The 26,060-nt window shown below is 46.5% G+C and overlaps 1 long non-coding RNA gene across 1 annotated transcript in view; it reads left to right on the plus strand.

Moving 5' to 3' along the window:
* The first annotated feature begins 19,577 nt into the window (after nucleotides 1-19,577).
* LOC142246407 (uncharacterized) overlaps nucleotides 19,578-26,060 on the plus strand; it is a 33,855-nt gene continuing 27,372 nt past the window's right edge. Inside the window, exons 1-2 of the long non-coding RNA XR_012724892.1 lie at nucleotides 19,578-19,728; nucleotides 21,484-21,618. This is a non-coding gene — a long non-coding RNA (uncharacterized LOC142246407). The remainder of the gene's footprint in view (nucleotides 19,729-21,483; nucleotides 21,619-26,060) is intronic.

A 26,060-nucleotide genomic window follows, 5' to 3' on the forward strand; every position in this document is an offset into this window, starting at 1 on the left:
CACTATAGAACCTAAAGTGCACAGGTGGAGAAGGGAGGAGGGTAAAGGATAAAAAACCCTAAATATAAACCTCCCTCCTGTCCACTACCTCACGCGGGGGTTGGCACCCTAAAAACACGATGTGGCGCCCCCACTCACCGCCGGCTATCCTTAGCCTGCCCAAAGTCACCCTACCGGCAGGTATGAAAAGTGCTCAAAAACTAATAAAGTGCAAAAGTGCGGATAGCCAGTGAGGTATAAAAAGAGGATCATGTATATCAAATTGCCTCGTGCCCAAATTACCTCATATTGATAGATAGATGAGGTGGGTATGGCTTTTTAACAGAGGTTAGGCTTCTGCAAGAACAGAGCACCACCACAGAAAATGGTCTTGGTCCATTTACCAGACTCAGGGGAAAAAGCAAGAAAATGCCTCCACAAGGAGATACCACAAACATTGATATCTTTCTGGAATTGGTGGAAAGGGACCTAAAAAGGATCCCACGTAAAGGGGGAAACAATTCAGAGAGTAATCTTTCTAATGAGGAACGGTTAGTACTAGAGGAATTGGAGAGAAATGATAACCTCGTACTGAAACCATCCGATAAGGGTGGAAACCTTGTAATTATGGACCATGAAAAATACTTGGGGATGTGTCAGCGCATTTTGGGAGACAAAAACACCTATGCGGTTCTCCCCTCTAATCCCATGAAAGATTTTGAGTCAGCCCTTGTGGTGATCCTTGAGGAGGCCAGGGAAGGTGGTTTACTATCGAACAGTGAGTTTGATTTTTTGAAGCCTGCTTCCCCGATGTTACCTACTTTCTATGCCTTGCCCAAGGTTCATAAGGGTCTTGATGTGCTTAAAGGACGTCCTATAATATCTGGAGTCGATTCATACATACAAAATAGTGCTATCTATATTGATGAGATTCTCCGTCCATTCGTCACCTCACTTCCTTCTTACACAAGGGACACTGCAGACCTTTTGGGCAAAATTGATGGCATTGTCATAGGGGAGGAGGTACTCTTGGCCTCCATTGATGTGGAGGCACTATATAGCAACATACCACATGATTTGGGGCTTAGAGCTGTTGAGTACTATCTAAACACCAGAAACATTGAATGCTCCAATCATACTCGGTTCCTTCTGAGTCTCCTTAAATTTTTGTTGTATCATAATGTCTTTAAGTTCGACGGTAAGTACTTCCACCAGCTCAGGGGGACAGCTATGGGGAGCCCTTGTGCGCCCTCGTATGCTAATCTCTTCCTGGGCTGGTGGGAAGAAACCGTCGTATTTACTGATGAGGACCATTGGTGGCAGACACATATTATTTTATGGTCGAGATTTATTGACGACGTTTTTGTTTTATGGTCAGGTACGAGTGCCCTGTTTGAAAAATTTGTAGAGCAGCTTAATACCAATGATTTGGGGCTCCATTTCACATTTGAGATAAATGCTAACGAATTGCCATTTCTGGATGTCACCATATTGAAGGAGCGGAATGGTGGTCTCTCCACTCGAACTTATCGCAAACCTACTGCGACAAATAATCTACTTCGATGGGATAGCCACCATCCGATTCCCCTAAAGATGGGTATCCCGAAGGGCCAATATTTGCGCCTGAGGAGGAATTTCTCCACTATGACAAATTTTAGGACACAGGCTAGGGACATGACCCGACGCTTCCTTGATAGAGGTTATCCTGGCAAAATTCTACATACAGCCCGTGATTTTGCAGAGAAACAGGACAGAGCAGCACTCCTGCATAGATGTGGTAACAAGGTTAAATGCAATGAGGATATTACCAGATTAATTGGCACTTTTGATTGCCAGAATGAGCGGGTGCTAGGAGTCCTGAGAAAGCATTGGGATGTACTCACCCTGGATCCAGATTTGAGGGGGATGATATCCCAGAAACCGAGTGTTACATATAGGAGAGGCAGATCGATCAGGGATAGATTGGTTCACAGTTGGTATACAAGACCACAACCTGTGGGCACTTGGCTCAATAGAGGCCTCTGTGGGTTCTTCAGATGCGGTGATTGTATATATTGCGGCTCCATGAAACCCTCTAAATCTGTGATTAGTGCCAAAAATGGTAAGGAATTTTTTCTGAGGAGTTTCTGTAACTGTAAGACCACAGGGGTGATATATGTGGCCACCTGTTCATGCCCCCTAGACTACGTAGGAAAGACTAAGAGAGAACTGCGTAGGAGAGTTGGGGAACACCTGGGTGATGTCCGCAATCAGCGTGATACGCCGCTGGGGAGACACATAAATGGACATCATGGAGGAGATATCCATCAGTTATCCTTCCGTGTATTAGAGGTGGTGAAAAAGAACCCTAGGGGGGGAGATCATGACAGGATCCTCCTGAGAAAGGAGTGTGAGTGGATCTTCAGGATGGAGTCGGTACACCCTGGGGGACTTAATGAGCAATTGTCTTATGTTTCTTTCCTTTGAGCCCGAGAATGCTGTTTTTTCGGTTTGTGATGGTCACACTGGTCTGTATCCCGCAACTGGGAGGTAATTTTTTTGCGTTTAATGACACTTTTGTGCATTATTGACATTCACATGTACATATGACATATGGCACGGCGGGCCCCCCCCACCCCTTTCCCCCACTTCCCACCCCGATCAACAATCTCCCCTTGTATTTCATTAAGGGTATCTTTTGGCCCATTCAATGTGGCCCACGGATTACATTATGTGGCTGATCTATCTATTTGTCCGCATGATAAATGGCATTTTTACTAACATAAATACATTAGTGTCTCCTGTTTAAAACCTTTATTATCATTAAATAATTAAACAACAATACAATATAATTATTGAAGGGGATAGATACTGTGGATGGGGATATCTATGTATATATATATATATATATCTTTGCTTATCTATTGTCCTTCTATGGTCGGCTGTATGGATGTGGGATTGATGCCCTGGTTTATTATATTCGGCAATGCTTTAGAGGAAGGCGGGTTTTCTGCCCCTATTGTACCTGGCATTAACATGGTGGTGCGTTCCAGACTGGAAGGCAAACACCAGTCACATGATCGTGGACGTTACCGCGTCACTTCCGGTTTGATGCTGGGTATCGTAGCGTCACTTCCGGTCATGTGATGCGGTTCACCCTGGAACGCAAACGGCCTCCACATGTCCGAATCGGCCGGTGGGAGAGTTATACTAGCTGCTATGAGGCATGTAAGTAACGCCTATGTGGCACCAAATATTGATAAACATGCTGATGGACAAATCATGATTATTTTAGTGTATTATCCATATCTGGGGGGGGGGTGGATTGGGGGGTGGGACTGGGAGGGGGTGGGCTCAGAGGTGCCTGGTTCAGTTTAAAAGGGAGCTGCTGGCATCAGGCCCCTTTCCTTATCTGCTCATCTTTACATCTGTCTGTCACGTTGATTATCAGGCCTCCTGATGACCCTGGAGGGAGAAACGCGTTGAGGCAACCAAAGGCGACAATTGGATCATGTATCAGTGATGAGTACCCCCCCTTTTTACAGCACCCTGCATTTTGATTAAGCACAGGCACTTTCTGGTTTAAAATCCTGCTGTAAATTATTATTGCATCCTAGTATAAGTGCCTTCTTATCGTTATACATTTATCACTATGCACTTTAGGTTCACAGCACAAGCACTTTATATTTGTATGTATATTATCTGACAGGGTGCAATAGGGACTCATTTAGGGGTAGCCTTCGTGGTGTGGGGGCGCCATACTTTATCGTGTTTCTAGGGTGCCGACCCCCGCTTGAGGTAGGGAGTGGTCAGGAGACAGTTATTAGGGTCCCCTCCACTTTTTGAGGTATTCTCGCCTAACCTCTGGTAAAAAGCCATACCCACCTCATCTATCTATCAATATGAGGTAATTTGGGCACGAGGCAATTTGATATACATGATCCTCTTTTTATACCTCACTGGCTATCCGCACTTTTGCACTTTATTAGTTTTTGAGCACTTTTCATACCTGCCGGTAGGGTGACTTTGGGCAGGCTAAGGATAGCCGGCGGTGAGTGGGGGCGCCACATCGTGTTTTTAGGGTGCCAACCCCCGCGAGAGGTAGTGGACAGGAGGGAGGTTTATATTTAGGGTTTTTTATCCTTTACCCTCCTCCCTTCTCCACCTGTGCACTTTAGGTTCTATAGTGTGTGTATTTTTGATGTTTTAAGCTTATTAATAAAATGATGTTTTAAGGGTTTATTTATATATTTGCCCCGTGGTCATTCTCACGCTGAACATTCCCTTTCAGGTCATTCTCACTCCCAAGTTTTGCTGGAAGTTGTAGTTTTTACAACAGCTGAAAAGAGCATAGTGAAGACCCCTGATCTATAGGATCATTTTTTTCCATTACTTTCTCTTATGAGAGTGAAATCTGACTTAATGATCTGGCTCATTTGTAATGAAATTGTTTAGCTCTAAGGCCCCGGGGATAACAATAGTCTATTTACACGTATAATAATCCCCAATTATATGAAAATAATTTTATTTTTATTCAAGTAGAACATTTTTTACATCACACCATTTTGTGCATAATGACATTACATTGATCAATTGTCTTAAGCCAACTAAATGGCAACCCCTGATCTTGAATATCAAGAACAGGGTTTACAATGAAAATAGAAGACAAATTGATACAATTTAAACATACATAGCCAATTGCTGGTTCACAGAAGGACACAGAATGTATAAGCCAAACTTAACTCGGTAGCTCCTAGTGTGACTATGCTGGCACGTTAGTGCTGATTCTGTGGTCACAGTCAAATATATTCATCCAGGAGTATCCACACAAGGCGTTGGAAAATAGGTCCTTTAATCAATGTAGTGAACCGCCAACCAATTCATATTAATTTAAGACGTCTCCACCTCGACGCGTTTCCCCACAAGGGCATGTGGTTCATCAGGAGGCTGGGAAGGTAAGTATAGTCTTATCAGCTTTTCATCGGACATACATAGACCAACAGACATAAGGATACAACAAGTGCACAAAATTCCATCAAACCGGTAGCAAAATAAGTAGATAACTCACTTGTCAGATAATATAATATGGGGTATGCAGGTCCATGGCGCCACACAAACAGATCAGCAGCACTACAGTCAATCCTGTCTTGATGACATGCTCCCGTCCTCCAGGCGTCATGGAGCTGCATGTTCCCCGCTGCCTTAAATAGCCCTAACTTAAACCAAACAGCTGTGGAGAAACCCCCATCCTCCCCCATTCAGCGTCACCGCAGTCTGAACTGCGCATGCGCCGCCGGCGCCACCAGTGCGCATGCCCCAGCTACGTAATGTGAAGGGAAAGCCCTTCACAGTACTGAGCAACGCCTTCCTCATCGCGGTCACATGATCAAGGATGGGCGTGTTTGAAGCAATATGAGACGCAACCGCACTGAGATACAAAAGGAACTTAGAACGTCCACAGCTTGTAAGATGACATAAGGGCATTTACAATGCGACGCAGCCGCACTGAGATACACAGGGAACTTAGAAGATCCACAGCTTTTAAGATGACATAAGGGCATTCAAGGAGGCAGCATATATACATAGCAATTTTAAAGATAGGGATCCCACGCACATATAAATGCAAATGCAGCCATAACAATAATGATAAAAACATTCACATTACATTATACATATACAATCAGTAGTCACCAATTCATGCTAACTAAATACGTATCATCCACATGCAGTTAGCGGGTCCGATACTAAAATCAATATAATCCAAGACCAGACACCATGATGGTTTAAGTTTTAGGATCCCCCCATCAATTCATTGACTCAGAAAATTTCATATCAGTTAAAGTTTCTCCAACAAATGAATATGATACTTCAAATATTTCCCTTTAATATGGGTAATCTCCCAAAAGGGGGATTAATTCTCCCTAAGCACGACACCTGTCTTCTAGAATAAATGGGCCTATCCATAATTAAGTGGGGAGGAAACGGTTAAAGGAGAGCTGCTCATTGAGCCCCCCCCGGAGCTAGTGATCCCATTCTAAATATCCAAGCCGATTCCCTCTGTAACAGAACCCTGTCAAAATCACCACCCCTCGGACTACGTCTGACCTGCATACCCCATATTATATTATCTGACAAGTGAGTTATCTACTTATTTTGCTACCGGTTTGATGGAATTTTGTGCACTTGTTGTATCCTTATGTCTGTTGGTCTATGTATGTCCGATGAAAAGCTGATAAGACTATACTTACCTTCCCAGCCTCCTGATGAACCACATGCCCTTGTGGGGAAACGCGTCGAGGTGGAGACGTCTTAAATTAATATGAATTGGTTGGCGGTTCACTACATTGATTAAAGGACCTATTTTCCAACGCCTTGTGTGGATACTCCTGGATGAATATATTTGACTGTGACCACAGAATCAGCACTAACGTGCCAGCATAGTCACACTGGGAGCTACCGAGTTAAGTTTGGCTTATACATTCTGTGTCCTTCTGTGAACCAGCAATTGGCTATGTATGTTGTCTTCTATTTTCATTGTAAACCCTGTTCTTGATATTCAAGATCAGGGGTTGCCATTTAGTTGGCTTAAATCAATTGATCAATGTAATGTCATTATGCACAAAATGGTGTGATGTAAAAAATGTTCTACTTGAATAAAAATAAAATTATTTTCATATAATTGGGGATTATTATATGTGTAAATAGGCTCATTTTTAATGCCCTCAGGTCATTCTCACTCCCACCTTTTGCTAGAATGTGTAGGTTTTACTTTTACAACAGCCGAAAAAAAAAAGCATAGTGAAGATTCCTATGGGATGAAATAATCATTACTTTCCATTACTTTCTTGTCTTCGCATATGACGGTGAAATCCAAAAATCCAACCTAATGACTCATTTTTAATTCCCCAAGGTCATTCTCACTCCGAAGTTGCTGGAAGTTATAGTCTTTGCCACAGTGAAGACTCCTGATCTATGGGATGAAATGATCATTACTTTCCATTACTTTCTTGTCTTCCCATATGATGCTGAAATCCGACCTAATGATCTGATTAATTTTTAATGCCCCCAGGTTATTCTCACTCCAAAGTTTTGCTGGAAATTTTAGTTTTTGAAACAACTGAAGGGGCACAGTGAAGACCCCTGTCCTATTGGATCAAAGTATCATTTTACTTTTAGTCTTCCCATGTGAGGCTCTTTTCTAATCTAATAATCTGGGTTTATTTTCAATCCCCCAGGTCATTCTCATGCTCCTCTTCTGATTGGTGAAGGACTATGGTATCTCCAGGGCCCCGGCACTTGCCCGGGTGAGCCGGGTGCTGACGCCAGCCCTGGTTTCTGGGTTGGCTGGAGTAGTAAATTCTTGCCTGAGGGTCATAAAAATAGCGTGAAAGGGGAAACAAGTCCTCCTGTTCTAGGTGGCAAAAGGTGGGGAACCCAATTTAACCCTTATTGTGCACCCCTCTTTTCGAGGCATGCCAGTGAGGATCAGTCTTGACTAATGTTGACTTTCTCAAATTTTTGTAAAATTATCAATTCACTGAATAGGCAACTTGTGCCACCATGAGAGCATGCACGCCACAGTCTTTTTCATGTTTTTTGCCAGCGCGGGACCATAGACGTCTATGGTCACCAATCAATATGTATCCACAGTGCGTCCATGTGCCTGCAATCAAAGGGTGAAGCAGAGTGATGGTCAGTGAGGATACAAGGACACCAGATAGCTATAATAAGAAAAAGAAAAACATCAGAATTTAATAACAAATCCACAACCCGGCATCGACCTATTTATAATCAGTAGATTAAAACGAGCCGCGCGCCGTTCCGCCTCAGCCGCCGCCACCAAAGCAATGGTGATTCAGCCGCGGAGTGTAAATTGAAAAAAAAAAGACACACAAACCACCCCCCACCAAAATTTAATTTATTGATGATGAGGAGAGAAAACAAAGCAGGCGGCGCAATTTGGGATAATAGAGAAGTATTAAGATTCGGCTTCTGGGCGCTGCCCCCGTGTGACTGCGATTTGTAGAAACAAAAGAGCAGCCGAGAAATCATCTAATTCTACGATGTTAATGGGAAATATTTTATTATAATGGAACAAAAACAGCCGGGACCCCCCAACACTGGCCCTCACTTAACACCTCTGCAGGGACCCACCAACACTGGCCTCCGCATAACACCTCGACAGAGACCCTAACACTGGCCCCCGCTTAACACCTCTGCAGGGACCCCCCCAACACTGGCCCTCGCTTAACACCTCGACAGAGACTCCCCCAACACTGGCCCTCACTTAATACCTCTGCAGGGACCCCTCAACATTGGCCCTCGCTTAACACCTCTGCAGGGACCCACCAACACTGGCCTCCGCTTAACACCTCGACAGAGACCCCCCCAACACTGGCCCTCACTTAATACCTCTGCAGGGACCCCCCCAACACTGGCCCTTGCTTAATACCTCTGCAGGGACCCCACAACACTGGCCCTCGCTTAACACCTCTGCACAGACCCCCCAACACTGGCCCTCAGTTAACACCTCTGCACAGACCCCCAACACTGGCCCTTGCTTAACACCTCTGCAGGGACCCCCCAACACTGGCCCTCAGTTAACATCTTGGCAGGGACCCCCCAACACTGGCCCCCGCTTAACACCTCTGCAGGGACCCCCCAACACTGGCCCTCACTTAACACCTCTGCAGGGACCCCTCAACACTGGCCCTCGCTTAACACCTCTGTAGAGACCCCCAACACTGGCCCTCGCTTAACACCTCTGCACAGACCCCCCAACACTGGCCCCTACTTAACACCTCTGCAGGGACCCCCCAACACTGGCCTTCACTTAACACCTCTGCAGGGACCCCCCAACACTGGCCCTCGCTTAACACATAGGCAGAGACCCCCCCAACACTGGCCCTCGCTTAACACATCAGCAGAGACCCCTCAACACTGGCCCTCGCTTAACACATCGGGAGAGACCCCCCCCAACACTGGCCCTCGCTTAACACATAGGCAGAGACCCCCCAACACTGGCCCTCACTTAACACATCAGAAGGGACCCACAACACTGGCCCTCGCTTAACACCTCTGCACAGACCCCCCAACACTGGCCCTCAGTTAACACCTCTGCACAGACCCCCAACACTGGCCCTTGCTTAACACCTCTGCAGGGACCCCCCAACACTGGCCCTCAGTTAACATCTTGGCAGGGACCCCCCAACACTGGCCCCCGCTTAACACCTCTGCAGGGACCCCCCAACACTGGCCCTCACTTAACACCTCTGCAGGGACCCCTCAACACTGGCCCTCGCTTAACACCTCTGTAGAGACCCCCAACACTGGCCCTCGCTTAACACCTCTGCACAGACCCCCCAACACTGGCCCCTGCTTAACACCTCTGCAGGGACCCCCCAACACTGGCCTTCACTTAACACCTCTGCAGGGACCCCCCAACACTGGCCCTCGCTTAACACATAGGCAGAGACCCCCCCAACACTGGCCCTCGCTTAACACATCAGCAGAGACCCCTCAACACTGGCCCTCGCTTAACACATCGGGAGAGACCCGCCCCAACACTGGCCCTCGCTTAACACATAGGCAGAGACCCCCCAACACTGGCCCTCACTTAACACATCAGAAGGGACCCCCAACACTGGCCCTTGCTTAACACATCGGCAGGGACCCTCAACACTGGCCATCGCTTAACACATCGGCAAGGACCCCCCAACACTGGCCGTCACTTAACACCTCTACAGGGACCCCCCCAACACTGGCCCCTGCTTAACACATCGGCAGGGAACCCCCAACACTGGCCCTCGCTTAACATCTCAGCAGGGACCCCCAACAATGGCCCCCGCTTAACACCTCTGTAGAAACCCCCCAACACTGGCCCTCGCTTAACACCTTGGCAGGGACCCCCCCAACACTGGCCCTCGCTTAACACATAGGCAGAGACCCCCCAACACTGGCCCTCGCTTAACACATCAGAAGGGACCCCCAACACTGGCCCTTGCTTAACACATCGGCAGGGACCCTCAACACTGGCCCTCGCTTAACACATCGGCAAGGACCCCCCAACACTGGCCGTCACTTAACACCTCTACAGGGACCCCCCTAACACTGGCCCCCGCTTAACACCTCTGCAGGGAACCCCCAACACTGGCCCTCGCTTAACACCTCAGCAGGGACCCCCAACAATGGCCCCCGCTTAACACCTCTGCAGGGAACCTCCAACACTGGCCCTCGCTTAACACCTCTGTAAAAACCCCCCAACACTGGCCCTCGCTTAAAACCTCAGCAGGGACCCCCAACAATGGCCCCCGCTTAACACCTCTGCAGGGAACCTCCAACACTGGCCCTCGCTTAACACCTCTGTAGAAACCCCCCAACACTGGCCCTCGCTTAACACCACGGCAGGGACCCCCCCAACAATGGCCCTCGCTTAACACCTCTGCAGAGACCACCCAACACTGGCCCTCGCTTAACACCTTGGTAGGGACCCCCTCCATGTCAAGCAGCCAGTAGGAATCCGTCATCGTAAATGAAAAATTTTGGAAAATTCTTAGCTCATTTGATCAAATTGCTCTTATGTGTCATCCGCAAAGTGGAAGCTGCGCGGCGGTACCGATGACCATGCTGGACACTGTGTACCGCGACGGATGACTATGCAACTGGATCAGAGGGAAGGGGCACAGATGTAACTTGTCCTTTGGGACCTTCACGGAGCTGACCAATCCTAATTCCTATGGGGGGCGCTGCAGTAATATTATTTCTGGGATGGAGGTCCCACAGATAATTTGCTTGAGATTGGTAGGGATTCATCAGTCATCTTACTTACTAATGATCCTGAGAATGATGAAGGTCCAGCATTGATTTTCCCAAGGCAAGGACATGTATAACAAGTGTACAAAGGAGAAATTATAAAATTGCAAGCAAAGGTAAAATCCTAACAACCTTAGGCTTAGGAAAGGCAAATGAGAAAACACCGAGCAAAAAACACCAAACACTGGTCTCTGCCTGAATCCCTTAGCTGCGAGGCTGGAAATCCTTAGCAGTAATCCACATAGAAAGATAGCCAACAGAGAAGGCTAGTATTAGGGGAGTATAAATAGCCCCACCCGGGATGTGATAGGACAGAGAAAATGAGCAAGTGAGAACACCCGATAACCAAAGGGATAGAAAAAAAGGTAAAAGATAATCAGCATTTGGACAGGGAGTGACCAGGCTGTGGCTCAGCAGGGACGGAAACCGACCACCCAGCACAAGGTTACCGTATCGAGTCCCAAACTTGAGGCATGACAGACAGACACCCCCCGCTTCATGTAAAAAGACAAAGACATGCCCCTATTAAGCACACTTCCTGTAGAGAGACAAAGACTCGTCTATATAATTCATGAACACTTTTCCACTTTGAAGCCCCTCCCCCACTTTGTGTAGAAACATAAAGATCCACCCCCTCTTCCTGTACAGAGAAGAAACCCTCCCCACTTCCTGCAGAGATGAAGCCCATCCCCCACTTCCAGAAGAGATAAAGCTCCTCCTCCACTTTCTGTAGAGGGATGAAGTCCCTTCCCCACTTCAGTAAAGATGAACCTCCTCCCCCACTTCCTGTACAAACATAAAGACCCTTCCGCACTTCCTGTAGCAAGATGAAGCCCTTCCCCACTTTCAGTAGAGATGAAGCTCCTCCCCCACTTCCTGTACAAACATAAAGACCCTTCCCCACTTCCTGTAGAGAGATGAAGCTCCGCCCCCACTTCCAGTAAAGATGATGCTCCTCCCCACTTCCTGTACAAACATAAAGACCCTTCCCACTTCCCGTAGAGAGATGAAGCTCCTCCCCCACTTCCAGTAGAGATGATGCTCCTCCCCCACTTCCTGTACAAACATAAACACCCTCCCCCACTTCCTATAGAGAGATGAAGCTCCTCCCCCACTTTCAGTAGAGATGATGCACCTCCCCACTTCCTGTACAAACATAAAGACCCTCCCCCATTTCCTGTAGAGAGATAAAGCTCCTCCCCCACTTCCAGTAGAGATGATGTTCCTCCCCACTTCCTGTACAAACATAAAGACCCTCCCCCACTTCCTGTAGAGAGATAAAGCTCCTCCCCCACTTCCAGTAGAGATGATGCTCCTCCCCCACTTCCTGTACAAACATAAAGACCCTTCCCCACTTCCTGTAGAGAGATGAAGATCTTCCCCCACTTCCAGTAGAAATGATGCTCCTCCCCACTTCCTGTACAAACATAAAGACCCTTCCCCACTTCTTGTAGAGAGATGAAGCTCCTCCCCCACTTCCAGTAGAAATGATGCTCCTCCCCACTTCCTGTACAAACATAAAGACCCTTCCCCACTTCTTGTAGAGAGATGAAGCTCCTCCCCCACTTCCAGTAGAAATGATGCTCCTCCCCACTTCCTGTACAAACATAAAGACCCTTCCCCACTTCTTGTAGAGAGATGAAGCTCCTCCCCCACTTCCTGTACAAACATAAAGACCCTTCCCCACTTCTTGTAGAGAGATGAACCTCCTCCCCCACTTCCTGTAGAAACATAAAGACATAAAATCCCTCCCCCACTTCCAGTAGATGATGCTCCTCCCACACTTCCAGTAGAGCTGAAGCCCCTCCCTCACTTGCTGTACAAACATAAAGCCCCTCCCCCACTTCGAGTAGTGAGATGAATCCCCTCCCCACTTCCTGTACGAAGATGAAGCTCCTCGCCAACTTCCTGTACAAACATAAAGCCACTCCCCACTTCCTGTAAAGAGATTAAGCTCCTCCCCCACTTCCTGTGCAAACATAAAGACACTCCCCACTTCCTGTAAAGAGATTTAGCTCCTCCCCCACTCACTGCACAAACATAAAGCCCCTCCCCCACTTCCAGTAGTGAGAATAAGCCACTCCCCCACTTCCAGTAGAGATGAAGCTCCTCCCCCACTTCCTGTACATACAAAAAGACCCTTCCCCCACTTCCTGTAGAGAGATGAAGCCTCTCCCTCACTTCCTTTAAAGGGACACAGTCCCGCCCCTATAATCCACCCCCACTTTCCTGACATCAGGCCATGGACAGCACATTACACAGAACAGGGGCGCCTAGTGATCGGTATTATGGAGGGATTTTTCAGGGGTAAGACAATATAATTTTTTATATGGGGAGATTTGCAGATTGCCTGTTTATCACATCTGTCACATGAGATGCCATTGTTTCTGTGTCCTTCAGGGTGTGTAGAAAGCTGGGTGGCCCTTGTGGCACAGTGATGGCTGCAATCAGCTCAAATAATCCGATAAAGTAAAACTTTATAAAGGAAATGTGATTTGTCTTTTAACCTTCGGCCACAAAGTGACACAGAGAAGTGGGAGACAATGAGGGATATTGATCGCACCGGACGCCCAATTAATCATGTGCTCAGCTTAATAAGTAAATGATTAATGGGGGATCGGAAGCCGCAGACCAGATATCACAGGGTGACTCAAGACGGTGGACACAGACGGCGAGGTCAAGACAGACCATCGATAGCATCGCTGCCATGGACTGTATTATATTGGGGGGGGGGGGGGTAATAACGCTCCCCTCCCCCTCCTCGCTGCCAAATAATGAAGTCCCCGAGCCATTAACTACAGTTCTGCACAGATCAATGGTTGTCTCAGTACAATGTTCTTATTTCCTTTTATGATGCATCTATATGAAATGATATGGTTATATGGTACTGGGCAAAAGTTTTAGACAGGAGTGGAAAAACTCTGCAAAGTAAGAAACTGTGACCTGTGCTTTCTGGCAATAGAAGGTCACAGTGTTTGGCTGTGCAGAATGCTCCCTGACTTTCTATTGTTCGGTATTCATTGTACTAGGTAGTTTTCCTGCTTGGTTTTCATATTTTCCCCTTTAGGACCTAGCGGAGCTCTCCTTCCACCCAGCTGCTGATCATCAGCATTCCCTTGGTAGTTAAATACTCCTTCCTTCCATGGACTGATGCTGGTGATGTTTTTCAGTTCATTCAAGCTTTGGTTGCAAGCAGGTGACTTGTACTCCTCTATTGTTTCGTTGCTGAACTTCTACCTGACTCATCTGTAATAAGTAGTTCATGCTTTTCCCCCTGTGTGTCCTCCTTGTGTCTTCTCTAGTGTTTAATGGGGTTGATGAAGAGCTCATCCCATCCGTTCCCTATTTGCAGTCCAGCACTAGGGAAATCTTGGGTCAAGTATCCTGTTCGGCGCAGAGGTGAGAAACCTATATAGGGTTAGGGTTAGTGAGGAACCCCAGGGACCAGCGGTAGGTTTGGTCAGGGGTCACCATCTATTCTTCCTGCTGTTGTGTAAATAGAATCCTATGTATCTTTTCTGTTTGTAGCTTATTCTTTTACTTTTAGGACCCTGCAGATATCCTCACCTCTCAGCTGTGAATTCTCATAACTACCCCTTGTGTCCTTAAATACCTGCATTTGCCCTTGGTGTTTGCTGGTGATAGAGTTAAATTTCTATATGGTCTTGAGTGCAAGCAGGTGGCTTGCATTAATCTGGAAGACTTTGTTGTTGCTGTTCCTCTCCCTGAGTTATCTGGGAAATAAGCTGTTTGAATACTTTCCCCTGTGTGTATTCCCTATGTGTTTTAGAACATAGTGGGGTTGACTAAGCACTCATCCCAGCCGTTCTCTACCTAGGGCCCAGCACAGGGTCAGCCATGGTCAGGTATCTAGCTCGGCACATAGGTGCGAAACCTACCTAAGGTGGTGAGGAACTCCAGAGACCAGCTGTAGGTTTGGTCAGGGGTCACCATCTCCCCCTTCCCTTTCACCGTTCGCTTGGTACTTCCCCGTACCTAGAAGTGTTAATATTTTATTTTTGTATCAATTAACAAAACGCAAAATGAAGGAAGAAAAGAGAAATTAATATTTGGTGACCGCCCGTCACCTTCATCACTTCTTCTACATACAATTGTCAGGGATTTTGTATATTTACAGTCACATCTATAAGTGATGAATTATATCAAACATGATAATGATCATCATTTTTTATTTGTAGGTTGTAGCGTTGATTAACTGAAACAGAAATAGCTGTGTAGGGGATGAAAACTGGGTGAGGAACAGACAAACTCTGCTACTAAGGTGAGGTTGTGGAAGACGGTTTCATGTCCTAGGTCACACACCAGGGTGAGACGGAGCAAAGCAAGAAGACACAAGGTAGTTATACTGCATCAGCCAGGAGTCTCCCAGGAAAAGACTTCACATCAGACGGGGGTTTCAAGATGTTCGAATTAGTAAAAGCACCAAGAAATGGGCAACGTTGAGGACCATAGACGCAGTGTTGGCCAAGAAAACGAGTGCAGCAGATGAAAGTCCCATCATGTTGACTTTTCTTTGAAATTGGAAGATGTCCAGCAGTGGCATCAACTCAGAATGGGCATTAGCCATTAACGCTTGGAGAAATCGGGTCAGGAATGGTCTTTGTAGAAGAATTGTGTCCAAATAAATATAGAAGCAAGGCGAAGTGACTCAACTAGGCACAAAACTGTGGACGGAGGAGGAAACCTGTGAAATATTTGTTCCCCGAAGGGTGGCACAATAATGAGGGTCTGTAGGAACAGTGATGGTCCTGCAAATTTGAGGCTACATTTCACCTGATTTGGTCAAGAATCGGATTAATGGTGTCCTCAATGCTGAGAAATCCACTTATCCATCATGTAACCCCATCGGGGAGCCGCCTGATTGGCTCCAAATTTATTCTGCAGCCGGACAATCACCCCCAACATCCAACCGAGGTCATTAAGAACGAGGAGTCCTGGAGGTGATGATCCGGCCGCACAGAGCCCTGATCTCACATCATCCCGACTGTCAAGAGACAGAAGGATCCATTAATATATAATATATTAGTGTTGTAATATAAAATATAACATAAAGAAGAATATTATTAATCTTCCACACCACTTATAGGATGTTTATCAGTATAAAACCGGGATTTCTGAATCTCTTTCACCTTTACTCCTCATTGACAGGAGCGATAATTAATGATTTTCTCGCTTTATATTGTGATCAGAGGATGGAGGAAAAAAGTTATAAAATGTTACAAAGACTCGGGTCAGCGCAGTTCTGTGACCACTAACGTCCAGACAGACTGCCGGCTTACTGTCATACTGTATGGAGAGATGAGAGGAGGAGTGAGGAGCAGAGAAGAACACAAGCAGAGGGAGAAAGACCGTGCTGAGCTCTCTAACAAGTCCTTTACCTCACCCCAGAGCTGGATTCACATATACACTGCTCAGTGCTGCTGTATAATGTCCTCCATGCTGCTTCTGTATAATGTCCTCCATGCTGCTGCTGTATAATGTTCTCCATGCTGCTGCTGTATAATGTCCTCCATGCTGCTGCTGTATAATGTCCTCCATGCTGCTGCTGTATAATGTCCTCCATGCTGCTGCTGTATAATGTCCTCCATGCTGCTGCTGTATAATGTCCTCCATGCTGCTGCTGTATAATGTCCTCCATGCTGCTGCTGTATAATGTCCTCCATGCTGCTGCTGTATAATGTCCTCCATGCTGCTGCTGTATAATGTCCTCCATGCTGCTGCTGCTGTATAATGTCCTCCATGCTGCTGCTGTATAATGTTCTCTATGCTGCTGCTGTATAATGTCCTCCATGCTGCTGCTGTATAATGTCCTCCATGCTGCTGCTGTATAATGTCCTCCATGCTGCTGCTGTATAATGTCCTCCATGCTGCTGCTGTATAATGTCCTCCATGCTGCTGCTGTATAATATCCTCCATGCTGCTGCTGTATAATGTTCTCTATGCTGCTGCTGTATAATGTCCTCCATGCTGCTGCTGTATAATGTCCTCCGTGCTGCTGCTGTATAATGTCCTCCATGCTGCTGCTACGTCTCAACATGTGCTGGATAGAGAAAGAAGAGCAGGAATCCCTCATGTCCTTTACGTCACCCCAATGCTGGATTCACATCTAAACTGCTCAGTACTGCTTTACACTGTCCTTAATGCTGCTGCTACTTTTTAACATATGCTACATACAGACAGGAGAGCAGAAATCCCTCATGTCCTTTAGCTCCCCTCAACACTGGATCCACATCTACACTGCTCAGTACTGCCGTATAATGTCCACCATGCTGCTGCTGTATAATGTCCTCCATGGTGCTGCTGTATAATGTCCTCCATGCTGCTGCTGTATAATATCCTCCATGCTGCTGCTGTATAATGTTCTCTATGCTGCTGCTGTATAATGTCCTCCATGCTGCTGCTGTATAATGTCCTCCGTGCTGCTGCTGTATAATGTCCTCCATGCTGCTGCTACTTCTGAACATGTGCTGGATAGAGAAAGAAGAGCAGGAATCCCTCATGTCCTTTACGTCACCCCAATGCTGGATTCACATCTAAACTGCTCAGTACTGCTTTACACTGTCCTTAATGCTGCTGCTACTTTTGAACATATGCTACATACAGACAGGAGAGCAGAAATCCCTCATGTCCTTTAGCTCCCCTCAACACTGGATCCACATCTACACTGCTCAGTACTGCCGTATAATGTCCACCATGCTGCTGCTGTATAATGTCCTCCATGCTGCTGCTGTATAATGTCCTCCATGCTGCTGCTGTATAATGTCCTCCATGCTGCTGCTGTATAATGTTCTCTATGCTGCTGCTGTATAATGTCCTCCATGCTGCTGCTGTATAATGTCCTCCATGCTGCTGCTGTATAATGTCCTCCATGCTGCTGTATAATGTCCTCCATACTGCTGCTGTATAATGTCCTCCATGCTGCTGCTGTATAATGTCCTCCATGCTGCTGCTGTATAACGTCCTCCATACTGCTGCTGTATAATGTCCTCCATACTGCTGCTGTTACTTCTGAACATGTGCTACATGGAGACAGGAGAGCAGGAATCCCTCATGTCCTTTGCTTCACTCCAATGCTGGATTCACATCTACACTGCTCAGTATTGTTATATAATGTCCTCCATGCTGCTGCTGCTGCTACTTCTGAATATGTGCTGCATAAAGGCAAGAGAGCAGGAATCCGTCATGTCCTTTACGTCACCACATTGCTGGATTCACATTTACACTGCTCAGTATTGCTGTATAATGTCCTCCATGCTGCTGTTGTATAATGTCCTCCATGCTGCTGCTGTATAATGTCCTCCATGCTGCTGCTGCTACTTCTGAACATGTGCTACATGGAGACAGAAGAGCAGGAATCCCTCATGTCCTTTACGTCACCCCAATTCTGGATTCACATCTACACTGCTCAGTATTGTTGTATAATGTCCTCCATGCTGCTGCTGCTGCTACTTCTGAGTATGTGCTGCATAGAGACAGGAGAGCAGGAATCCCTCATGTCGTTTACGTCACCCCAGTGCTGGATTCACATCTACACTGCTCAGTACTGCTTTATACTGTCCTTAATGCTGCTGCTACTTCTGAACATATGCTACATACAGACAGGAGAGCAGAAATCCCTCATGTCCTTTAGCTCCCCTCAACACTGGATTCACATCTACACTGCTCAGTACTGCCGTATAATGTCCTCCATGCTGCTGCTGTATAATGTCCTCCATGCTGCTGCTGTATAATGTCTTCCATGCTGCTGCTGTATAACGTCCTCCATACTGCTGCTGTATAATGTCCTCCATGCTGCTGCTGTATAACGTCCTCCATACTGCTGCTGTATAATGTCCTCCATGCTGCTGCTGTATAATGTCCTCCATGCTGCTGCTGTATAATGTCCTCCATGCTGCTGCTGTATAATGTCCTCCATGCTGCTGCTGTATAATGTCCTCCATGCTGCTGCTGTATAATGTCCTCCATGCTGCTGCTGTATAACGTCCTCCATACTGCTGCTGTATAATGTCCTCCATACTGCTGCTGTATAATGTCCTCCATACTGCTGCTGTATAATGTCCTCCATGCTGCTGCTGTATAATGTCCTCCATGCTGCTGCTGTATAATGTCCTCCATACTGCTGCTGTATAATGTCCTCCATGCTGCTGCTGTATAACGTCCTCCATACTGCTGCTGTATAATGTCCTCCATGCTGCTGCTGTATAATGTCCTCAATACTGCTGCTGTTACTTCTGAACATGTGCTACATGGAGACAGGAGAGCAGGAATCCCTAATGTCCTTTAGCTCCCCTCAACACTGGATTCACATCTACACTGTTCAGTTCTGCCGTATAATGTCCTCCATGCTGCTGCTGCTACTTCTGAATATGTGCTGCATAGAGACAGGAGAGCAGGAATCCCTCATGTCCTTTACCTCACCCCAGAGCTGGATTCACATCTACACTGCTCAGTACTGCTGTATAACGTCCTTATATATGTATGTGTGGTGCATAGGAGACGTCAAAGCAGGTAGTCTCCACCCTCCAGCTCAGAGACAACTGAAAATTACAGACGGAGCCTGCAGAGGGGAAAACTGGTGAAAATGTAGGTATCTAGTATTATTTTTCATGCAGATTCATCGGAAAGTTTAATCTGAGAACTTCCTTGACGCTATAGTGACTTCTTAGGTATAATATCAGGCATTTTGATATTATTTGTCATTAATATTATTAGCACACACCTGCTGGAGCGTTACATTCGGGCGGCCTGTGGCGCTCCAGTGTTTCCGGTAGTGCCGACATCTGAAGGGGATGATCTCTAGGAGGCGAGACGCGGGCTGTGATCTAATAGATGAAAGCCAGATATGATGAGGACGGCTTATACATGGAGAACAGCCGGGAGCACAGTCACCGGATCCATATATTGGCGGTGGCTCGGCGGGATCTGCTGAAATGAGCGGTAGGTTTCTGTTCTGTCATCGCAGGAAGTCGAAATATGAAAGAAAATGTAGAAGTGCATTGACTCCGGATCATCTCCAGCTCGGGGTGCACACAGTATTGCATCCTCGTGTCGCTGTGTGCGTCACTCCGTCCTCACAGATCCATCGTATCGACTCACGGGAATGTAACGCTCCTCCCGGTGTCCTCCATATTACAGAGCAGTTTCCTTATAAAAGCAAATCTGCAGCTGCTGAAAACCCTCGGGCCGAGACTAGTGGCAACCTCGCACGCCGTGACCTTGTACTCCGTGCACCACAACCTCTTATTCCGTACACCGCGACCTCCTATTCCGTACACCGCAACCTCACACGCTGTGCACCGTGACCTTGTACTCTGTGCACCGCAACCTCTTACTCCATGCACCACAACCTCCTATTCCGTACACCGCGACCTCACACGCTGTGCACCGTGACCTCTTATGTCGTGCACAGCTACCTCATACTCTGTGCACCGTGACCTTGTACTCCCTACACTGCGACCTCGTACACCATGCACCGTGACCTCGTACTCCATGTACCGCTATCATGTACGTCGTGCACCGTGACCTTGTACTCCATGCACCGTGACCTCGTACTCCGTGCACCGTGACCTCGTACTCCGTGCACCGTGACCTCGTACTCCATACACTGCGACCTCGTACACCATGCACCGTGACCTCGTACTCCGTGTACCGCTATCACGTACGTCGTGCACCGTGACCTTGTACTCCATGCACCGTGACCTCGCACGCCGTGCACCGTGACCTCATACTCCATACACTGCGACCTCGTACACCATGCACCGTGACCTCGTACTCCGTGTACCGCTATCACGTACGTCGTGCACCGTGACCTTGTACTCCATGCACCGTGACCTCGTATGCCGTGCACCGCGACCTCGTACTGTGCAACATGACCTCGCACGCCGTGCACCGTGACCTCATACTCCGTGCACCATGATCTCACACGCCGTGCACCGTGACCTCGTACTCCATGCACCACGATCTTGCATGCTGTGCACTGCAACCCTGTACTCCATGCACCATGACCTCGTACTCTGTGCATCACGACCTCGTATGTCATGCATCGCAACCTCGTACGCAGTGCACCAAGACCTCGTACTCCATATACTGCGACCTCATACTCCGTACACCGCGGCCTCATACTCCGTACACCGCGACCTCGCACGCTGTGCACCGCAACCTCGTACTCCATACACCGCGACCTCACACGCTGTGCATTGCAACCTTATACTCCGTGCACCACGACCTTGTACTCCATACCCCGCGACCTCGTACTCCATACCCCGTGACCTCGTACGCCGTACCCCGCGACCTCGTACTCCGTACCCCGCGACCTCGTACTCCGTACCCCGCGACCTCGTACTCCGTACCCCGCGACCTCGCACGGTTAGCACCGTGACCTCGTACACCATGCATAGTTCTAATCAAAGCCTTGAGTGAAAAGCCCGGATATTTTAGTGCAAGCAGAGGCGATCTGAAGGTGCGACGAGGACCAGAGGGGTGATGGTGAGGAGTGTATCTCTTTGTATTTGTTTATTTATCTTGCACTGATACATTGTAGCAATTTGTTCATCAGTTGGTGTAATTTCATGATAAGCTGTTACGTCTGACTGTAAACAGGAGGAATAATGATACTATTTCTAACCATTAGTTTTCTTGTTTCCTGCTTTTTGACCAGTTTTTCCTTATTCAGGCTTTATTTCTACTTTTCAGTTGTCCCTGAGCTGGGGATGGAGGCGAGCTGCTATGGTGTCCACACACAGGCACAAGGGATCTCTGCAAACCTCTGCAGCATGGAGGACACTATACTGTGTTACTGAGCAGTGTACCTGTGAATCAAGCCCTGGGGTGAGATATCACACTTACTAGAAAGCGACAGGGAGGACACTATAGTGTGTTACTGAGCAGTGCAACTGTGAATCCAGCCCTGGAGAGAGATATAACACTTACTAGAAAGCAGCATGGAGGACACTATGCTGCATCACTGAGCAGTGTAACTGGGAGTCTAGCCCTGGAGTGAGATATCACAGTTACTAGAAAGCAGCAGGGAGGACACTATACTGTGTTACTGAGCAGTGTAACTGTGTATCCAGCCCTGGGGTGAGTTATCACACTTACTAGAAAGCAGCATGGAGGACACTATACTGTGTTACTGAGCAGTGTAACTGTGTATCCAGCCCTGGGGTGAGTTATCACACTTACTAGAAAGCAGCATGGAGGACACTATACTGTGTTACTGAGCAGTGTAACTGGGAATACAGCCCTGAAGTGCTTAATCACACTTACTAGAAAGCAATGGCAGCATAGAGGACACTATACTGTTTAACTGAGCAGTGCAACTGGGAATACAGCCCTGGGGTGCATTATCACACTTACTAGAAAGCAATGGCAGCATGGAGGACACTATACTGTTTAACTGAGCAATGTAACTGTGAATACAGCTCTGGCTGAGATATCACACTTACTAGAAAGCAGCATGTTGGACACTATACTGCATTACTAAGCAGTGTAACTGTGAATCCAGCCCTGGGGTGAGATATGACACTTACTAGAAAGCAGCATGGAGGACATCATACTGTGTTACTGAGCAGTGTAACTGTAAATACAGCCCTGGGGGGAGATATCACACATACTAGAAAGCAACAACAGCATGGGGGACCCTATACTATGTTACTGAGCAGTGTAACTGTGAATACAGCCCTGGGTGAGATATCACACTTACTAGAAAGCAACAACAGGATGGTGGACACTATACTGTGTTACTGAGAAGTGCAACTGTGAATACAGCCGTAGGGTGAGATATCACACTTACTAGAAAGCAGCAGCACTCAGGAGGCATAGGGAAGAGAAAAAGGTGGCTCATAAGTGGAGAAAAAAAGTAGATTTTTGTAATAAGAATATTACAACATTTCTCATATTCACTTATACTATTGATTTATGAAAAATGTACCACACGTACAACCATTTATGCAATTTCCGCGTATGGACACATGTAATACCACATTGGAAATGAGCAGCCGACAGCGACTTTCTACCCCGACCTCACAATAAGGGGTTAAACTGACCACGTAATATCTTGCATGCCCGGCTCCACTGGAGATAATGTAATACTTTTGCCAATTGTTCCATTACTGTTTACCGAAAAATAAAACCGCCGAGGGTCTCGAAAAAGCAGCGAGGGGGGGGTGTACACCGCCATTGTGTGATAGTTATCACCTGGGAATGCAGAGATTGCTAGAAGCGTGCGGCTGTGGCGCGGCGCCCAATTTACCTGTCATTTGTGCAGTAACGTTGTGACTTGTTCCCCTCCCCCGCCCTCCTTAAAGACGCAGTTTGAGCACAATAAGCGGAAAAACGGAAAAAGGGGCTGATTGACTGTTTTATCCTTAAAAATAGCAGAAAGTACAAGTTAATTGCACGACAGTCGCACAATGAGCCCAGGCGAGCGGGGAAACTCCTGGCTCAGCATCGTGCCGCGCCTCGGAGGGAAGAAACCAGCGCAGAAACTCGCAATGTGTCATCCTGATAATTCACCGCTGTTTATAAGGGATCATCAAAAATGTGACAACTAGAAACTTAATAAAAAAATATGCAAAGTTGATGCAAAGTTCCTTCTCCAAAACCTGCCTGAGATCTGGGTAATTACTGCCATTTTGCAATCAGAAAAAGACAATGGAGTTATTTATTACATAAGGTGCCAGTACACACAGTGTGCCGATGGAGGGAGAACTCCGTGTGGAGGACCCGACGTACGTTTCGCAAAGAACTATGGTCGCTTATTCATGGGTAATATTGACCATAGTTCTTTGTGAAACGTACGTCGGGTCCTCCACACGGAGCTCTCCCTCCATCGGCACGCTGTGTGTACTGGCACCTTAGGTAATAATCCTGCTGCTTCCCAATTCCTTCTCAGTGTGTAACGCCATTGTGCTTCTAGGTTTGGGGATTGTGTTATTTGGGTTGCACCAGGAGATGGTGTATTTCCAGTCACTATCTCATGCCCACCCACCGTGCTTCTTTTTGCTATTTATTGTATACTTATTCTTGTATTTATCATCATGTCATGTCAGCACATAATCATGTATTTTTTAAGTGTATTTATAATAAAATTGTATTTTAATGTTTTCACCTATAAAACTCCATTGTCCTTTTTCTATTTGCAATACTATTGGAGTAGGTCATGGGTTCAACACCTTTATGTCATAGTGTGCTTGGCCCTATACTTTAATGAAAATGTGCTGTAGGTCTCTTTGCTGTGAATTACTGCCATATAGAGTCCAAATAGTTAGTCCAGATAAATCCGGGCAGTCTACAGAAAGCCTAATCCCTAAATCAAGGCAAACTCTAGCCTCCATGGTGATCTAAAATGGAATCAGAGTGAAAATACTATCCCTGGTGGGCTAGAGTAGTTAGGGGTTAATGGCAGAGTCCTAATGGTCTCATTTTTTAACAATCTCTTGATGGCTAAGGATAGCTATGGGTTTATTGTTAGCATCTATGCTGGTAAAGAGTTTACTGCTAACAGCCCTGGTGGTATAGGGTGGGTAATGGGTTAATTTCAACATTTTTGATGGTCTGGATCTATATAAGATTTAATGGCAACTGCCCTGGTGGTGTAGGGTGGGTAATGGGTTAATTTCAACATCTTTGATGGTCTAGAACTATAAAAGGTTTAATGTCAAAATGCCTGGAGGTATAGGGTAGGTAATGGGTTAATTTCAACATCTTTGATGGTCTGAATCTACAAAAGGTTTAATGTGAACAACCCTGGTGCTATAGGGTAGGTAATGGGTTAATTTCAACATATTTTTATGGATAAAAAGTATAAAAGATTTAATGTCAAAATCCCTGGTGGTATAGGGTGGGTAATGGGTTAATTTCAACATATTTTTATGGATAAAAAGTATAAAAGATTTAATGGCAACAGCCCTGGTGGTATAGGGTGGGTAATGGGTTAATTTCTACATCTTTGATGGTCTTGAACTATGAAAGGTTTAATGTCAAAATCCCTGGTGGCATAGGGTAGGTAATGGGTTAATTTCAACATATTTTTATGGATAAAAAGTTTAAAAGATTTAATGGCAACAGCCCTGGTGGGATAGGGTAGGTAATGGGTTAATTTCAACATATTTTTATGGATAAAAAGTATAAAAGATTTAATGGCAACATCCCTGGTGGTATAGGGTGGGTAATGGGTTAATTTCAAGATCTTTGATGGTCTAGAACCATACAATGTTTAATGTCAGCATCCCTGGTGATTGGACTTTGTTAGGATTTATTGGTTTCCCTGGTGGTCCGGGGGGATAAGTGATTATTTTCCATATCTTTGCTCGTCTGTTACTATGAAAGGTTTAAAGTCAACATCTCAGGTGGTCGAGGTAGTTAAGGATTTAAGGGTATCCTTGGTGTAAAGCGGTTATTTTAGCATCCCAGGTGGGCTAGGGTAGGGAAAGACTTCATTGTTTCAGTGCATCACTCATCTCTGCGGGCCTTTTGGATTGTAGGAGGGCTGCTATCTGTGTTCCCAATAGTCTATATATGGGTCCTTCTCCCCGTCGCCATCATGTGCCTAGGCCTTCCCTTGCCTGAACTCACCCTGGCTAGTGAGTGGTCTGAGGTAGTTAAGGATTTATTGGTGTCATTGGTGGTCTAGAGGTGTAAAGTCGTTATTGTTAGTATCCCAGGTGGGCTAGAGCAGGGGAAGGCTTCAGTGTGTCACTCATCTCTGCAGACCTCCTCATGGTCCCTGTAACCAGTGAGAGGATCAAGCCGACATTCCTACTCTGTTGGAATATCTGGGCGACTTCTAAGAAGACCTCATGAAAAAAAGCAGCTTTCCCTCTGATCACCCTGGTCCAATGGTGCCTACATTTTCAACCATAAGGAAACAACATACTTATAGGTATCCCTGGTGGTCTAGGGAGGTAAAGACGTTTATTAGAATTTCAGGTGGTTTAGAGCAGAGGAACGGTAATTATTGGTATCCCTGGTGGTCTAGAGCAGAGGAACGGTAATTATTGGTATCCCTGGTGGTCTAGAGATGTAAAGAGGTTTATCAGAATCTTAGGTGGTCTAGGGCAGGAGAACGGTAATTATTGGTATCCCTGGTGGTCTAGAGATGTAAAGAGGTTTATCAGAATCTCAGTTGGTCTAGAGCAAGGGAACGATAATTATTGGTATCCCTGGTGGTCTAGGGTGGTAAAGAAAGACATTTATCAGAATCTCAGGTGGTCCAGAGCAGGGAATCGGTTCTCTCAAGTTTGAGGGTGGTTCCTGTGACCAAGGAGAGG

Source organism: Anomaloglossus baeobatrachus, chromosome 7, assembly GCF_048569485.1.
Source record: "Anomaloglossus baeobatrachus isolate aAnoBae1 chromosome 7, aAnoBae1.hap1, whole genome shotgun sequence".
Lineage (NCBI taxonomy): Eukaryota > Metazoa > Chordata > Amphibia > Anura > Aromobatidae > Anomaloglossus > Anomaloglossus baeobatrachus.